The sequence below is a fragment of the Gorilla gorilla genome, chromosome 4 (assembly GCF_029281585.2).
Source record: "Gorilla gorilla gorilla isolate KB3781 chromosome 4, NHGRI_mGorGor1-v2.1_pri, whole genome shotgun sequence".
NCBI lineage: Eukaryota > Metazoa > Chordata > Mammalia > Primates > Hominidae > Gorilla > Gorilla gorilla.
The window spans coordinates 53,136,219-53,154,850 of NC_073228.2; the positions used below are offsets into that span (position 1 = coordinate 53,136,219).

Below are 18,632 nucleotides of genomic sequence, written 5' to 3' on the forward strand. Positions count from 1 at the left end.
ATGTACATATTTTCCCTTTTCTTTATTCTTGTATATACAGTAACGTAGGTTTTTATTTGTTTGGTTTTGAGACAAGGTCTTGCTCTGTCATCCAGGCTGGAGTGCAGTGGTGCAATCACGGCTTACTGCAGCCTCAACCTCCCAGGCTCAAGCAGTCCTCCCACCTCAGCCTCCTGAGTAGCTGGGACTACAGGCACATGTCATCATGTCTGGCTAATTTTTTTTGTTTTTTTGAGACAGGGTCTCTCTCTGTCGCCCAGGCTGGAGTGCAGTGGTGCAATCTCAGCTCACTGCAAGCTCTGCCTCCTGGGTTCACGCCATTCTCCTGCCTCAGCCTCCCGAGTCGCTGGGACTACAGGTGCCCGCCACCACACCTGGCTAATTTTTTTGTATTTTTTAGTAGAGACGGGATTTCCCCGTGTTAGCCAGGATGGTCTTGATCTCCTGACCTCGTGATCTGCCTACTTTGGCCTCCCAAAGTGCTGGGATTACAGGCGTGAGCCACGGTGCCCAGCCCCAATTTTTTTTTTTTTTTTTCAATTTTATGTAGAGAGAGGTGGTCTCACTGTGTTGCCCAGAATAGTCTTGAACTGCTGAGCTCAAGCAGTCCTCCCACATCAGCCTCTCAGGGTGCTGGGATTACAGACTTGAGCCACTGTACCCGGCCTACAGTAGCTCACTTAAGGTTTACTAAGATTTAGGAAAATTACTTGAGTCTGGTAACTGGCCCTACTGTGTTATGGTCTACATTTTTATTTTTTATTACTTCTAGAGTTCTTTGTTTTCACCATGAAACTCAAAATTCCATACCATGGCCTACAAAACCCCTCATGATCAGACAGGGGTATAACATAAATATATAAATTGGTTTCTGTTTTTAAATAATTAGTCTGACTACCATGCAAAGACCAAATTGTGGGATAGGAGTGGGGAGCAATAGGAAGGCTGTTAAATAAATCCATCCAAGAGATAACATTTCCTGAAATTCTTTAGACTGCAGCATTGCCTACTTGTGCTCTTTCTCGCTTTTGTCATCATTTCCGACCTCACTCTAGTACATGTTGATGAGCTATAAGGTGTGTAGTTACCATACAGATGACATTACAAGTGAAGTTCGATGAGGAGAAACTTCTAAATCAACCAGACTTGGCTATCACAAACAAGTCATAAATCTCAGTGGTTTTTTTCTCCAAGGCTGAGGGCAGGTGCACAGGATACCAAGCCAGTTCACCTAAGTGATCTTTGATACAGCTTACATTTCTACTTATATTCCATTGCCTGAAGCGAGTCACATGTCCAAGCCTAATAGTGATGGAGTGAGGAAGTATATGGGAGGAGGAGTATATGAACATATATAAACAGTCCTGTAGGTACCATATATATACACAGTCACATATGAACCCTCTCCTTAATTCGGCCTGTACTCTTCAGTCTTCAACATTGACTACAGTGTAGAGTTATGTAATGATTTTCCAGCATGACCTCTGCCTCTCATCTGAAAGAAGATATGTGACTGTTTTCTCAAGTTGGGACACTGGAGATATTTTATCTATAGCAACATTTTTGTCATTGAGAGCTTGATTTGAATTTATATGTGTTATATTGGAATAACTCATATACATTATAGGTTAAATTGGTTCCTTTCTAAGCTAATCAGAGAATCTAACTATCATTTATTATATGATTTCTATGGGAAAATGAACTTGAATTCCAAACAACCAATTCTGAACTTAATGTTGGAAACAAGTCCTTCCTAAATTGGAGGCCAAATGAAATTAATATCCTGGAAAGGAAGGAAACAGATTTGACACCACAAAACACTTAATACTTATGAATGTATTTAAGTATACAAAACATTGGTTTATGTATGTAAAGTAGTTGCTTGAAATTTTGAAATTTTGTTTAAACCCCATGATGAAACCTTGCCATGTTACAAAAAAAAAAAAAAAAGCAAAACTTTGTTTAAACAATTAAAGCCAAATAGCATAGAGGCATCTTTGACATTATACTAGATAGAAAACAATTGGTCAGCACAAATTTTAATAAATTCACTTTGGGGCATTTGTAATTTTAAAAAATTCATTGAGTTTAATATATCTTTAAAAGTTTAAGTAATGGTTCAAAATTACTTTCAAATATGTGGTTTTTATGACTGGAACAGTAGATGCCTCTGGGAAGGATAACTGGGTAGTAGGAAGATAAGAAAAACTGACTTTTCATTAGGCTTTTATGTATCTTTTCTTTTTTAGATGTTCTTATTTTTAAGTTTTCATTTTGAAATAGTGTCATACTTAAACAAAAAGTTCTAAAAATAGGATAGAGAATTTATACTCCAGCTTTCTCAATTAATATTAACATCTTACATTTCAATAATATCAGTTACCAAATCAGGAAATTAACATTGAAACAGGACTGTTGGATGGGCACAGTGGCTCACACCTATAATCCTAGCACTTTGGGAGGCCAAGGCAGGCGGATCACTTGAGGTCAGGAGTTGGAGACCAGCCTGGCCAACATGGTGAAACCTGGTCTCTACTAAAAATACAGAAATTAGTTGGGCGCGGTGGCTCACGCCTGTGATCCTAGCACTTTGGGAGGCCGAGGTGGGCGGATCCCAAGATCAGGAGATTGAGACCAGCCTGGCCAACATGGTGAAACCCTGTCTCTACTAAAAATACAAAAATTAGCCTGGCATGGTGGCACGTGCCTGTAATCCCAGCCACTCGGGAGGCTGAGGCAGGAGAATCGCTTGAACCCGGGAGGCAGAGGTTGCAGTGAGCCAAGATCGCGCCACCGCGCTCCAGCCTCACAACAGAGCGAGACTCCATCTCAAACAAACAAAAACCCCAGGAATTAGCTGGGCATGGTGGCAGCGGGCATCCCAGCTACTTGGGAAGCTGAAGCAGGAGAATCGCTTGAACCTTGGGAGGCAGAGGTTGCAGTGAGCACCATTGCGCTTCAGCCTGGGCGACAAAGCGAGACTGCATTTCAAAAAAAAAAAAAAAAAAATCCGGTTACGGTGGCTCATGCCTGTAATCCCAGCACTTTGGGAGGCTGAGACGGGCGGATCACGAGGTCAGGAGATCAAGACCATCCTGGCCAACATGATGAAACCCCGTCTCTACTAAAATACAAAAAAAAAATTAGCCGGGTGTGGTGGTGCGCGCCTGTAGTCCCAGCTACTCGGGAGGCTGAGACAGGGGAATCGAACCCTGCAGGTGGAGGTTGCAGTGAGCTGAGATCACGTGCCAGTGCACTCCAGCCTGGTGACAGAGCAAGACTCAAAAAAAAAAAAGTTCTGTGAACTAATCTACAAACCTTATTCAAATTCTTCAACTGTACGGTAGTATTCTTTTTTTGGCCCAGGATTCAGTCCAGGATTACACGTTACATTGAATTGTTATGCCTCCTTGCTCTTCTAAGAACAGGATTTTATCCACAGCTTCAACAGGGAAGCAGGAAATACAGCAGGATTTCCTGCTGAATACAGAAAAGTCTCCTGCTGTCACTCAAGCTGGACTGCAGTGGTGCAAACACAGCTCACTGCAGCCTTGACCTCTCAGCCTGAAGTGATCCTCCCATCTCAGCCTCTTAAGTAGCTGGGACTCAGGTACATGCCACCACACCTGCCTAATTTTTAAATTTTCGTAGAGATGGGGTATTGCTATGTTACCCAGGCTACTCTTAAACTATGGCCTGCCTAATTTTCTTATTTTTTTTATACAGATGGGGCAGATGGGGTCTCACTGTGTTGCCTAGGCTGGTCTTTTTTTGTGTGTGTGTGTGAGACAGGGTCTCACTATCTCCCAGGTTGGAGTGCAGTGGCATGATCTCGGCTCACTGTAACCTCCGCCTCCCAGGTTCAAGCAGTTCTCCTGCCTCCTCCTCCTGAGTAGCTGGGGCTACAGGTGTGCACCACCACACTTTGCTAGTTTTTCTATTTTTTGGTAGAGACAGGGATTCACCATGTTGGCCAGGCTGGGCTCAAACTCCTGACCTTGAGTGATCTGTCCACCTCAGCCTCCCAAAGTACTGGAATTACAGGCATGAGCTGTTGTACCCAGCATTGATAATTTTAAAGAATATTGGTCAGTTTTAAAATAGAATATCCTCGATTTGGCTTTGTCTGATGTTTACTCTTGTTTTCTCATAATTAAATTCAAGTTATGCAGTTTGACAAGTATACTGTAGAAATGGTGGTGTATCCTTGTCCATGTATCAACAAGAGGTACATGATGTCAATTAATGCTTGTTACTGGTGATATTAATTTTGGTCACTTAGTTAAGGTAGTGTCTTTTAGCTTATCCACTGCAGAATTATGTTCTTTGTAGTTAATAAATTTATTGTGGCTAGAGCTACATTGAGACTACATTATACATTGTGACTTTTTTCGTTTATTATTTTTAACATCCATGATGTTATATGAAGGTTAGCATTGTGGAGTTTGCTACTATGGTGGTTTCTGTCTGCCCAATTCTTTCTAGTTTCTTTTTCTTTTCTTTTTTTTTTTTTTTGAGATGGTGTCTCACACTGTCGCCCAGGCTGGAGTGCAATGGTGCAATCTCGGCTCACTGCAACCTCTGCCTCCCAGGTTCAAGTGATTCTCCTGCCTCGGCCTCCCGAGTAGCTGGGATTACAGGCGTGCGCCACCACACTGGGCTAATTTTTGTATTTTTAGTAGAGATGGGGTTTCACCATGTTGGCCAGGCTTGTCTCAAACTCCTCACCTCGTAATTTACCCACCTTGGCCTCCCAGACTGCTGGGATTACAGGTGTGAGCCACCGCCCCCAACCTTCTACTTTCATTAATTGTAATTCTGCTGTAAGGTAGAGCTTTCCCATCTATTCTATTTATAGTTATGTGTAGTATAGACTCATGGATATTTGTTTTAGTCTGTGAATTATATTGTTACCCTCACTGCTTATTTTGTTGCTCAGCTTTTCTGTGTCTTTTAAATTTGTGTGTGTCTTTTGAGTTTCTGTGTATTAGCTATTTTTAAAAGTGCAGTTTAATATACAACATTTGGTTTGTTTAGATTTTAAGTTACATATTATGTCATTTCATCAAACATATATTAACCTACAAAAACAATTGTGTTGTTAGGACCATATTATTTCCATGTATTTGCAGTGCTTACAGCCAAGTTACCAATAATTTAAGCAAATGTTCTTGGTTCCTCTATTTTATTCTAGTCCCCCTCCCTTCCCCTCCCCTCCCCCCTCTGATAGGTTCTCACTCTGTTGCCTAGGCTGGAATACGGTGGGATGATAATGGCAGTCCCAAACTCCTGGGCCTAAACGATTGATCCTCTTCCTCAGCTCCTGAGTAGCTGGGACTACACGCGTGTTTTTTTCTTTTGTAGAGATGGGGTCTCACTTTGTTGACCAGGCTGGTTTTGTACTTCTGGCCTCAAGCAATTCTCTCCCCTTAGTCTCATGAAGTATTAGGATTACAGGCATGAGCCACTGCACCCAGCCTGTTTCCCCTTTTATACTGATTCTCTTCCTTCCCTATTGAAACAAAGTTTGTGATTAATGGTTTAAGAAGCTGGAATCCACTGTTTGCATAATGTGAAATTCAGTTAGCAAGATTGACAGTACTCCCTCTTAGAGCAAAACCATATGTACTTACTTAGCGGTACCACTTGAAAAAGGAACATCTATGTTTCTAAGACAAAGACTGTTTTCCAAGAGCTACTGTGAAGTGAGTTGTTTCTCAAAGATTCCTTCTTTTTTTTTTTTTTTTTTTGAGACGGAGTCTCACTCTGTTGCCCAGGCTGGAGTGCAGTGGCGTGATCTCGGCTCACTGCAACCTCCGCCTCCTGGGTTCAAACTATTCCCCTGCCTCAGCCTCCCAAGTAGCTAGGACTACAGCACGTGCCACCATGCCTGGCTAATTTTTTGCATTTTTAGTAGAGACACTGCAGCGGGATAATTAAGGATTATCAGAGAGACCGAGGGGTTGAGGAGGAATTATTTAATTGTTTAGGTGCATCAACCCAGTCAGATTAACATCCAAAGGACTGAGCCTTGAACAAAAAGTCAAGCTACCTTTTAAGCATTTCGTGGGGTGGGGGTAGATCTGTGCAGGGGGAAGCGTATTACAGAAGCAAGAAACAAAGACAGTTATTCAATTAAGACATGCATTACATCATTTCTTACTTTTTAAGGAACAACATGTTTTATGACTTGAGATTATCTGTCTAGTGACCTTGCAGCTGCACAGCTAGAGAAACAGGGTCTTCACAATGCCTGGGAAGTGGAGAGATAAGGCTCACTAGCCACAGAGGGAAAAACAGGCAGTTAATTTTAAAGGACTCCAGCTCTTTCTCTTCCTCAGGGGGAATTGGGTTTTCTTACATACGACTGAGTTTTTGCTTACACATTCTTTAATTTCTTTTAATTCCTGTTCCAATGGTGTTTCACCATGTTAGGCCGGGATGGTCTCAATCTTGTGACCTCAGGATCCACCCGCCTCAGCCTCCCAAAGTGCTGGGATTACAGGCATGAGCCACTGTGCCCAGCCCTCAAAAATTCCTTCTGAGGATGACTTTGATAACTGTAAAAATGACATTAAGTGATAAAGACTGCTTGAGTCTGCACCGTGCCCTTTTAGTTATAACATGCGGTTTCAAAATAATGACTGTTATTACCTATAAGAATATGAAAATTTTTTTAAAGGATTGAGGTAAAAAAGAATATGAAATTTTTTTCTCATTTTTTCAACCTTCTGGTGTTGGGTCATAATTGTGATGTGATATATCCTCTGTAAGTGGGTAAGAGGTGAACTTTATGAACTGAAATGGAAAGCATGGATTAGCTGAATTTTTTTTTTCGAATTTTTTTTTTAATTTTTTTAGTATTTATTGATCATTCTTGGGTGTTTCTCGGAGAGGGGGATTTGGCAGGGTCATAGGACAATAGTGGAGGGAAGGTCAGCAGATAAACATGTGAACAAAGGTCTCTGGTTTTCCTAGGCAGAGGGCCCTGCCGCCTTCCGCAGTGTTTGTGTCCCTGGGTACTTGAGATTAGGGAGTGGTGATGACTCTTAACAAGCATGCTGCCTTCAAGCATCTGTTTAACAAAGCACATCTTGCACCGCCCTTAATCCATTTAACCCTGAGTGGACACAGCACATGTTTCAGAGAGCACGGGGTTGGGGGTAAGGTCATAGATTAACAGCATCCCAAGGCAGAAGAATTTTTCTTAGTACAGAACAAAATGGAGTCTCCTATGTCTACTTCTTTCTACACAGACACAGCAACAATCTGATCTCTCTTTCTTTTCCCCACATTTCCCCCTTTTCTATTCGACCAAACTGCCATCGTCATCATGGCCGGTTCTCAATGAGCTGTTGGGTATACCTCCCAGACGGGGCGGCGGCTGGGCAGAGGGGCTCCTCACTTCCCAGAGGGGGCGGCTGCCGGGTGGAGGGGCTCCTCACTTCTCAGACGGGGCGGCTGGTCAGAGACGCTCCTCACCTCCCAGACGGGTGGCGGCGGGGCAGAGACACTCCTCAGTTCCCAGACGGGGTCGTGGCCGGGCAGAGGCGCTCTTCACATCTCAGACGGGGCGGCGGGGCAGAGGCACTCCCCACATCCCGGATGATGGGCGGCCGGGCAGAGACGCTGCTCACTTCCTAGACGGGATGACGGCCGGGAAGAGGCGCTCCACATTTCCCAGACTGGGCGGCCGGGCAGAGGGGCTCCTCGCATCCCAGACGATGGGTGGCCAGGCAGAGACGCTCCTCACTTCCTAGACGGGGTGGCGGCCGGGCAGAGGCTGCAATCTCGGCACTTTGGGAGGCCAAGTCAGGCGGCTGGGAGGTGGAGGTTGTAGCGAGTTGAGATCACGCCACTGCGCTCCAGCCTGGGCAACATTGAGCACTGAGTGAGCGACACTCCGTCTGCAATCCCAGCACCTCGGGAGGCCGAGTCTGGCAGATCACTCACACTCAGGAGCTGGAGACCAGCCCGGCCAACACGGGGAAACCCCGTCTCCACCAAAAAATACGAAAACCCGTCAGGCGTGGCGGCGCGCGCCTGCAATCCCAGGCACTCGGCAGGCTGAGGCAGGAGAATCAGGCAGGGAGGTTGCAGTGAGTCGAGATGGCGGCAGTACAGTCCAGCCTCGGCTGGGCATCAGAGGGAGACCGTGCAAAGAGGGAGACGGAGATGGAGATGGGAGAGGGAGGAGGGAGAGGGAGAGGGAGAGCTGAATTTTTTTCCTTCTAAAATAGTAGAGAGCCAGGTGTGACTCAGGCCTATAATCTGAGCTACTTGGGAGGCTGAGGCAGGCGGATTGCTTCAGGCCAGGAGTTAGAGACCAGCCTGGGTAACATGGCTAGGCCCTATCTCTTAAGAAAAAAGAAAAAGGCAGCAATTCGTACTGTGTTGGGGTCCCCTAGATCCATCCACAGGTGTGGTGATGTGCAGGAGGATTCACAGGACTCATCATGTAGTCATACACACAACTATGGTTTATTATAAGAAAGGATACAGCCGGGCACGGTGGCTCATGCCTGGAATCCCACCATTTTGGGAGGCCAAGGTGGGCAGATCATGAGGTCAGGAGATCGGGACCATTCTGGCTAACACAGTGAAACCCCGTCTGTACTAAAAATACAAAAAATTAGCCAGGCCTGGTGGTGGGCGCCTGTAGTCCCAGCTACTTGGGAGGCTGAGGCAGGCGAATGGCGTGAACCCAGGAGGCAGAGCTTGCAGTGAGCCGAGATCACGCCACTGCACTCCAGCCTGGGCACAGAGCGAGACTCTGTCTTGAAAAAAAAAAAGATACAAAGAAAAATCAGCAACGGGGAAAGGTGCACAGGTAAAATGTGTAGGAAACTAGAAGCAAGCTTCCGAGGGTCCTTTCCCAGTGGAATCACACAGGGTGCACTTAATTCCTCCAGGAGCAAGTTGTGACGACACATGTGAAATATTGTCCATTAGATAAGTTCATCAGTGAATGGTAGGAACCCTTCCAAAATCCAGCGGCTTAGGTGCCATTCAGGGGCTAACCTTGCAAGCAGGCATTTCTAAAGATAGCATTCTTAGGCCTGCTCTGTTAACTCTTTTCTGCACATGTGCAATCTCATATTCGTTTCAGAGAAGCTCGCACACAGTGTTTTATATTTCTTGTAGCCTTTCCTTCGGTTTAAATTCTAGGAGTTGAAGGTGTGGAAAAATATAAGTCTGTGTTTTCCTTCCTTTGAAAAGCATTAATAGTTAAGAACATGGACTCTACAATCTGACTTCCTGGATTCTGTCATACACTTGCTGTTAATTGAGGACACAATGCTCGGCACATAGTAAATGCTATAAAATTGTTTGGCATGTGTTGTTACTATTGGTTCTACTTTTTACTCATAGACCGTAAAGTGAGTTTATGCTGTTTATAAATTACCCAGTCTGAGGTATTTTGTTGTAGCAGGCCAAATGGATTAAATATAAAACTATAAAATACAAAAACTGGTAATAGAAATATTCAAACCATTACAGTGCAGGGCTGTTTAGTTAATGAAGAGACAAACAGATTTAGTCATTTAGGAGAGTTTCTCTATGTGGGATGACAACCGATGTTCTTTATGAGGGACATTAGATGTATAGAAATAATTAAATTACCTTTCCTTAAACTTTAATGTGGATACAAACATTCGTTGAGTGCCTACAGTGTTCCAGGCATTATGCTGAAGATAGAAATAAACAATCACTGTCCTCAAGGAGCTCACAGAGCAGTAGAGAGAACAGGCATGGAAATAATCAATATAGAGCTAGAAAAGAGGTTTTGCCTAGGGCATTATAGCAATCTCACATGTAGGGCTTTAAACCTAGCATGGAGAGTTCAGAAAATGTTTCCCCAGAAATGAGACAAATGAGCAGTAGTAGCCCGTATCTACAAAAAAATACAAAAATTAGGCTGAGCGTGATAGCTCCCATCTGTAATCCCAGCACTCTGGGAAGCCGAGGCGGGCAGAAAATCTGAGGCCAGGAGTTCGAGACCAGCCTGACTAACATGGTAAAACCCCATCTCTACTAAAAATACAAAAATTAGCTGGGCATGATGGCACACACCTGTAATCCCAGCTACTTGGGAGGCTGAGGCAGAAGAATCGCTTGAACCCCGGAGGTGGAGGCTGTAAAAAAATCATGCCACTGTACTCTAGCCTGGGCGCAGAGCGAGACTCTGTCTTAACAAAACAAAACGAAAATAAAAATTAGCCAGATGTGGTGGCACATGCGTGTAGTCCCATGAGAGAGATTGTTGTGTTGAGTCCTTTTTGTGGGCAGAGGAAAAGGACTTTGATTCAGGTATGCTACAAAATTTGAGGCCCAAGCTCTTTGCATAGTACATAGTATTGTAATTTAGGATTTTATTTTTAAAGGCTTGCCTGGCAAATTAGCCATCATTTATCTCTCTTGGAGAATTTACAAACTTTGTACATGTACTTTTGTAAATTGGATGCTGCCTCTCTGTAGGATATTATTTTCTCCCTGGTTTGTTTCTGCCTAATTGTCATCTGTTTTAATATTGTCAAGCTCATTGTTCCATTTCCTGGAGGAAAAATAAAAACACTCTGTAGAGTACATTGGATGTTTTAGTCTCTCAGGGAGAGACTTTGGCCCTGTTTGGCCCCTCATTTTCTTTCTTTTTCTTTAAAAGCAAATTATTTAATTAATCTATTCATTTGATTATTTTTGAGACGGAGTCTTGCTCTGTCGCCCAGACTGGAGTGTTAGTGGTGTAATCTTGGCTCACTGCAACCTCCGCTTCCCAGGTTCAAGCAGTCTTCCTGCCTCAGCCTCCCAAGTAGCTGGGATTACAGACACACGCCACTATGTCCGGCTAATTTTTGTAGTTTTAGTAGAGCTGGGGTTTCACCATGTTGGCCAGGCTGGTCTTGAATTCCTGACCTCATGTGATCCGCCTGCCTCAACCTCCCAAAGTGCTGGGATTACAGGCATGAGCCACTGCACCTGGCCTATTTTTTATTTTTATTTTTTATTTTTTGAGACAGAGTCTTGCTCTGTTGCCCAGGCTGGAGTGCAATGGCACAATTTTGGCTCACTGCAACCTCAGCCTCCCAGCTTCAAACAATTCTCCTGCCTCAGCCTTCTGAGTAGCTGGGATTACAGGCAGCCACCATCATGCCCGGCTAATATTTGTTTTGTATTTTTGTAGAGACAGGGTTTCACCATGTTGGCCAGGCTGGTCTTGAACTCCTGACCTCAGGTGATCCGCTTGCTTCAACCTCCAAAAGTGCTGGGATTACAGGTGTGAGCCACCGCGCCCATCCTATTTTTGACTTTTTTGAGACAGAGCCTTGCTGTGTCACCCAGGTTGGAGTGCAGGTGACACAATCATAGTTTGCTGCAGCCTCAAACTCCTGGACTCAAGCAATTCTCCCATTCCAGCCTAGTAGCTAGGGCTACAGGCATGTGCCATCACACCTGGCTAATTTAATTTTTTTTCGTAGAAACAAGGTCTTGCTATGTTGCTCAGGCTGGTCTCGAGCTCCTGGCCTCAAGTGATCCTCCTGCCTTGGCCTCCCAAAGCACTGGGATTACAGATGTGAGCCACCATACCCGACCTTTTTTCCCTCTGTTTTTTTCTGAACCATTAGAGATAAGTTATAGACATGATGCTTTTTACCCCTGAAAGGCTGCAGTATTTTCTAAAAACAAAAACATTATATATACATATATATCTAAGATAGATAGATACAAAACACCACAGTACAGTAATCAAAGTGAAGATACGAGCATTGGCACAGTACTATTATGTAATCCAGAGACCCTGTTCTAGTTATTAATATTTTTTCATTTATATCCTTTATAGTAAAGGGGGAAAATATTTTTCTTCTTGATTCAGTTCCAGCCAGTATCTCAGATTACATTTATTTGTCACCTCTCTTTGGATGTATTTAATCTGCAACAATTTTTCAGTCTTTGTCTTTCACAACATTGACAGTTTTGAAGATTATAGGCCAGTTACTTTGTAGAATGTCCTTCATTATTAAATTTAACTTATGGATTTGGGTTAGAATATCATAGAAGTAGTATCCTTCTAACTGTATCATAACATAGGCATAGGATGTCTGTTTGTCCTCTTACTGGTGATATCAGCTTTGATCATTAGGTCTGAGGAGTATCTGCCAGATATTTTCATTGTCATGTTACTTTTTTTTCCCTTTGTTTAAAGAATGTCCTATGGTAAAAATACTTTGAGACATTGTATTTATTTTATTTATTTTTTTTTTTTTGACAGAGTCTTGCTCTGTCACCCAGGCTGAAGTGCAGTGGGCCAGTGAAAGCACACTGCACCCTTGAACTCCTGCTCTCAAGCAATCCTCCCACCTCTGTCTCCTAAGTAGCTGGGATTACAGGCATGCCTCACCATGCCTAGCTAATTTTTAAATTTTTTGTAGAGATAGGGATCTCATTATGTTGCCTAGGCTGTCTTGAACTCCTGGCCTCAAGTGGTCCTTCCACCTTGGGCCTCCAAAATCACTGGAATTAGAGTCATGAGCAACTGTGCCTAGCCATGACATTGTAAATATCTTGTTTCTCATAAAACTTTGACTCACTAATTTGATTCTTTCCTGAAACAGTTATTACTATTGCAGTTGCAATATGATTGTGATTTTCTAAATTTACTGTTACTTCCACATTTTATTACTTGGAGTTCCATTGTAAAGAAGAGCTTTCTCTTGGACTCCATTTTGTTATTTGTTTGTGTTTATATCCGTATGGATTCATGGATTGCTAATATATTCAGTGCATTGTTATCTCATTTGGGTTTTCATTATTTTGATGCTCAAACTGTTTCAGATTTAGCCAGTGGGATCCCCTTCCAACTGTGTCCTTTGTCCTTTGAATATGTTCCCATCATTCATTGAGCACTTCCTTGTTTTCTGGCACAACAAGGTGTTTCAGACCCTTCTTATACCTCCCTTGATTCAGTCCTGGAATCAGTCATTTCTCCAAGGAGCCCTTGTATTTTTTTTAGTAGAGAATGGTATTTATAAACTACAGTCTTTTTTTTTTTTTTTTTTTTTTTTTTTTTTGAGGCAGAGTTTCGCTCTGTTGCCCAGGCTGGAGTGCAGTTGGTGTGATCTTGGCTCACTGTAACCTCCACCTCCCATGTTCAAACAGTTCTCCTGCCGCAGCCTCCCAAGTAACTGGGATTACAGGCACCCGCCACCACGCCCGGCTAATTTTTGTATTTTTAGTAGAGATGGGGTTGCACCATGTTGGCCAGGCTGGTCTCAAACTCCTGACCTCATGTGATGCGCCCGCCTTGGCCTCCCAAAGTGCTGGGATTACAGGCATGAGCCACTTTGCCTGACCAGAAACTATACAGTCTTTATTCTAGATATGCTCATTGCTCCTGAGTGGCATTGCTTCTAGACTTTCTCATCAGACAGAGCTAAGAAATACATGTTTGGTTACCCGGGCGTGGTGGCAGGCGCCTATAGTCCCAGCTACTCGGGAGGCTGAGGCAGGAGAATGGCATGAACCTGGGAGGTAGAGCTTGCAGTGAGCCGAGATTGTGCCACTGCACTCCAGCCTGGGCGACAGAGCGAGATTCCGTCTCGAAAAAACAAAACAAAACAAAAAAGAAATACATGTTTGGTTGTAGATGTATTTTTTTTTAGAGTCTCCTTGTGGATGTACTTTAATAAATACATGGTTTTTGGGGGGTGCGTGTGTACATCTTATGTAATTTTATATCTGCCCATATTTATATCTGTATAGGTGGCTGGATAGATTAAAAACTATGATAATCCTGTTACATAAGCAAACATACCTAGTTCATATTGACGCCTCCAATAATATCTAGTTTATTACCTTAGGGTTCATTCTGTCCCTCCTCCTTTCTGTGTTTTTTTCTTTCTCCAAGGAAGAAATATAACTCCATAATATGTTTACTTAATCCTAGAAAGCACATAAAGTGATTAACCCATATCATTGTGAAGAATATCTAATTGGAGCTTATTATTTATCTTTTTTGTTTGCTTTTTGTCTTTAGCCTGATAATACAAAGAAAATATTGAGTTCAGAAGTTAACTTTGAGGCTGGGTATGTTGGTGCATGGCTATAATCCCAACACTTTCAAAGGCCAAGACAGGGCTGGGTGCGGTGGCTCGCGTCTGTAATCCCAGCACTTTGGGAGGCCAAGGCAGGTGGATCATTTGAAGTCAGGAGTTTAAGACTAGCCTGCCCAGCATAGTGAAAACTTGTCTCTACTAAAAATAAAAAAATTAGTGGAGACGAGTGTGGTGGCACATGCCTGTAATCCCAGCTATTCGGGAGGCTGAGGCAGGACAATCACTTAAGCCTGTGAGGCAGAGGTTGTCGTGAGCCAAGATGCTCCACTGCACTCCAGTCTGGGTGACAGAGTGAGATCCTGTTTCAAAAAAAAAAAAAAAAAAGGCCAAGACAGGAGGATTGTTTGAGGCCAGGAGTTCAAGACCATCCTGGGCAACATAGTGAGAGCCCTGTCTCTACAAAAGTGTGTGTGTATATATGTTAGCCAGGTGTGGTGGCGTGCACCTGTAGTCCTAACTACTTGGGAGGCTGAGACGAGAGGATTGCTTGAGGCCAGGAGTTTGAGGCTGCAGTGAGGTATATGATAGCACCACTGCACTCCAGCCTGGGTGACAGAGCAAGACTCCATCTCTAAAAAATTTTTTTTAAACAGGGTCTTGCTCTGTCATGCAGGCTGGAGTGCATTGGCGTGATTATGGCTCACTGTAGCCTTGATATTCCCAGTCTCAGGTGATCCCCCAACCTCAGCCCTCCTAGTAGCTAGGATCACAGGTGGGTGCCACCACACCCAGCTAATTTTTGTATTTTTTTGTAGAGATGGGTTTTCACCATGTTGCCCAGGCTGGCTTGGAACGCCTGGGATTACAGGTATGAGCCACTGTACCTGGCCAAGAATTTTTTTTTTAAGTTAACTTTGATTAGTTCTTTAGGTTATTCATTTAGAATATAGTTTGTTTCACTCATTTATTTTCGTATTCAGTTTTGGATTAGTGTCAGTCCGTTTGCATTGCCATAATTAAATACCTGAGACTGGGTAATTTATAAAGAAAAGAGGTTTTTTTTCTTTGGCGTATGATTCTGCAGCCTATACCAGAAACTAGTGTCTACTCCTGGTGAGAAGTTAGGAAGTCTCTAATCATGGCGGAAGGCAAAGGGGAGCTTGCTTATCACATGGCAAGAGAGGAAGAGAGAAAAGAGGGAAGTCCCAGACTCTTAAACAACCAGATCGTGTATGAACAACTGGAGGAGAACTCACTTATGATTAAGGGGGTAGTACTAAGCCATTCATGAGGGATCTGCCCCCATGATCTAATACCTCTCACTAGGTCCCACCTCCAACATTGGGGATCACATTCAACATGAGACTTGAAGGGGACAAACATTCAAACTATATCAGGATTTTTCTCCTTATCCTTATTCAGTGTATTTTTTTTTTTTTTTTTTAGCAGATAGTTAACTTTGCTGTACCCAAACTGCCTGTCATGGGTGCCAGCTCAAATATAAGTTCAATTCTTTTACCCTTAGCTGCTTGGAGTCTGCCCTGTGCGTGCAGTGTTCAGAGGTCAGTCAGTAATTTGAACAGAATTTATGTTGCCTCACATTGGATCTCTCTACAATTTACAATGTGGTTGCTCCAAATTCTGTTCTCTAGTTTTCCTTTGCAGGTTTCTATCCATTTTCTAAATGCTCTGAGGGTCCCAAATATAACCTGCCCTCAGGATAAATGCTGTAAAACTAGAAATTGTCATTCCCCTCTCCCTTTGATATCTACCTGTTTTTGTTCACTTTCCAATACATTCGGGTGGTAATTTTTAATATTTCTTTCCCAATTTATAATTGTATCTGGAAGGTTAGTTCAGTGGAAGCTTACTCAGCCATGACCAGAAGTGAAATCAATTTTATGTTTGATTATTTAAAACATGTTATTTCAAGAGTCAGATCTGTACAAAAAGGTATTACTTAAAAGATATGTCTCTCCACTCCAACCTTCTTTCTACCCCATTCTCATCCTTCATTTTGAATCATTTCATAAGAGTTTTGTCTGAGGAATGATTATTACTACTATTTTTTTTGAGACAGGGTCTCTGTCATCCAGGCTGGACTGCAGTGGCACAATCACAGCTTACTGCAGCCTCAACTTCCCAGGGTCAGGTGATCCTCTCACCTCAGCCTCCTGAGTAACTAGGACTACAGGTGCCTGCCACCACGCCCAGCTAATTTTTGTATTTTTTGTAGTGACAGAGTTTTGCCATATTCTCCAGGCTGGTCTCAGAACTCCTGAGCTCAAACCCATCCACCTGCCTTGGCACCTCCCAAAGTGCTAGGATTACAGGCGTGAGCCACTGCACTTGGCCTAAAGAATGATTCTTGACCTTGACTTTTTTTGAGTATTAAATCTCAAATGCCATCATTGACATTCATTTTTTATCAGTTGGATTTGGATCAAGAGATTTCATCTTCATCTGGAGATTAGAATTTGTAAGTTAATGATCAAACCTTGCTGCAATGCACTGTTGTCATATTTCTATCCTGATACATTTCACAACTTAATTGGAGGATTAAAAAAAGAAATGTCTACTTGTTCTGCAGTTTTCTTTAAAAAAAAATGAATTGCCAAACTCTAAATTCACAATTTTATAAATGTTTTTATAGTAGTTAGGTGATCCCTCTTTAATATTATTAAGAAACACCTGGGCCAGGCGCTATGGCTCACGCCTGTAATCCCAGCACTTTGGGAGGTGGGCGGATCACCTGAGGTCAGGAGTTTGAGACCAGCCTGGCCAACATGGTGAAACCCTGTCTCTACCAAAAATATAAAAAATTAGCCGGGTGTGGTGGCGAGCGCCTGTAATCCCAGCTACTTGGGAGGCTGAGGCAGGAGAATCGCTTGAACCTGGGAGGTGGAGATTGTGGTGAGCCGAGATCCTGCCACTGCACTCCAGCCTAGGTGACAGTGTGAGACTCTTGTCTAAAAAAAAAAAAGAAAAATCACCTGGAGAGAATGTTTAGAAAAGATAGATTCCTGGGTCCCTCACCTAGAGGAATCTGTAGGTCTGAGCTAGGACCCAGGAATCTGCATTTTAACAAGCACTCCAGGTATACTCATGCAGTTGATTCATGAGCCATTCTTTAGTACACGGTGAAGCGTAAGAATAAGAACTAAATCTTGGGACGTGCCTTCATTTGAAAACAGAAGTATAGGCCGGGCATGGTGGCTCACGCCTTTAATCCCGGCACTTTGGGAGGCCGAGGTGGGTGGATCACGAGGTCAGGAGTTCAAGACCTGCCTGGCCAAGATGGTGAAACCCCGTCTCTACTAAAAATACAAAAAATAGCCAGGCATGGTGGCAGGTGCCTGTAATCCCAGCTACTCAGGAGGCTGAGGCAGAGAATTGCTTGAACCTGGGAGGTTGCAGTGAGCCAAGATTGCATCACTGCACTCCAGCCTGGGCGACAGAGCGAGACCTGTCTCAAAAAAAAAAAAAAGAAAACAGAAGTATACTAAAGACATACAAGGTGGTGTCTGAGAAGCCAGGAGAAGAGATTCTTAATAAGTAGGGAATGGTCGGTGTATCCTGTATTTTAAGGGGGTGAGGCTTATTGAAAACTGAAAAAGGCCTTTGAATAGTAAGGCCTTGACAAGTAAGTCAGTAGTATTCTTCAAGGTACAATTGCAATTGAGTAAAGACCAGAATTGGATTGTAAAGTAAGAAGAAAGAGGTGATGAGAGAAAACCCCCTTCTTAACTGTCCCCACCCATCTTGATCTCATTGTTTCATTACTTTCAATAGCACCTATATTTTCAGGTCACACATTATATTGGTTAATAAGCTGCCTAGTGTCTACTGTTTTCTTCAACAAGAATATATGCTTCTGAAAAGCAGATATTTTATATTGTTACTGAATTTCCTCTCTGACACAGTACTGGATATAATTAAGAACTTTAGGGACACCTAATGACTTGCCTTTTTCTGGACAGCTGTGAATTAATGAGGTTAAGGCTGGGTGCGGTGGCTCACACCTGTAATCCCAGCACTTCCCAGCACTTTGGGAGGCCGAGGCGGGTGGATCACGAGGTCAGGAGATCAAGACCGTCCTGGCTAACATGGTAAAACCCCGTCTCTACTAAAAATACAAAAAATTGGCTGGGCATAGTGGCAGGCGCATGTAGTCCCAGCTACTTGGGAGGCTGAGGCAGGAGAATGGCGTGAACCCTGGAGGCAGAGCTTGCAGTGAGCCGAGATTGTGCCACTGCACTCCAGCCTGGCGATAGAGTGAGACTCTGTCTCAAAAAAAACAAACAAACAAAAAAACAACAAAAAAAAGTTAGCTGGGCATGGTGGCGGGCGCCTGTAGTCCTAGCTACTTGGGAGGCTGAGGCAGGAGAATGGTGTGAACCCGGGAGGCGGAGCTTGCAGTGAGCCGAGATTGCACCACTGCACTCCAGCCTGGATGACAGAGCGAGACTCTGTCTCAAAAAATAAAAAAATAAAATAAATAAATAAATAAAAATATTAATGAGGTTAACTTTTGAGTTTTGTTGGTTGTTTTTTTTATTTCCTATGTGGGTTGCAGAAGTA

General features: G+C 43.3%; 1 protein-coding gene across 4 annotated transcripts in view; it reads left to right on the forward strand.

Moving 5' to 3' along the window:
• FBXL20 (F-box and leucine rich repeat protein 20) overlaps positions 1–18,632 on the forward strand; it is a 140,956-nt gene that overhangs the window by 60,371 nt on the left and 61,953 nt on the right. The window lies entirely within an intron of this gene.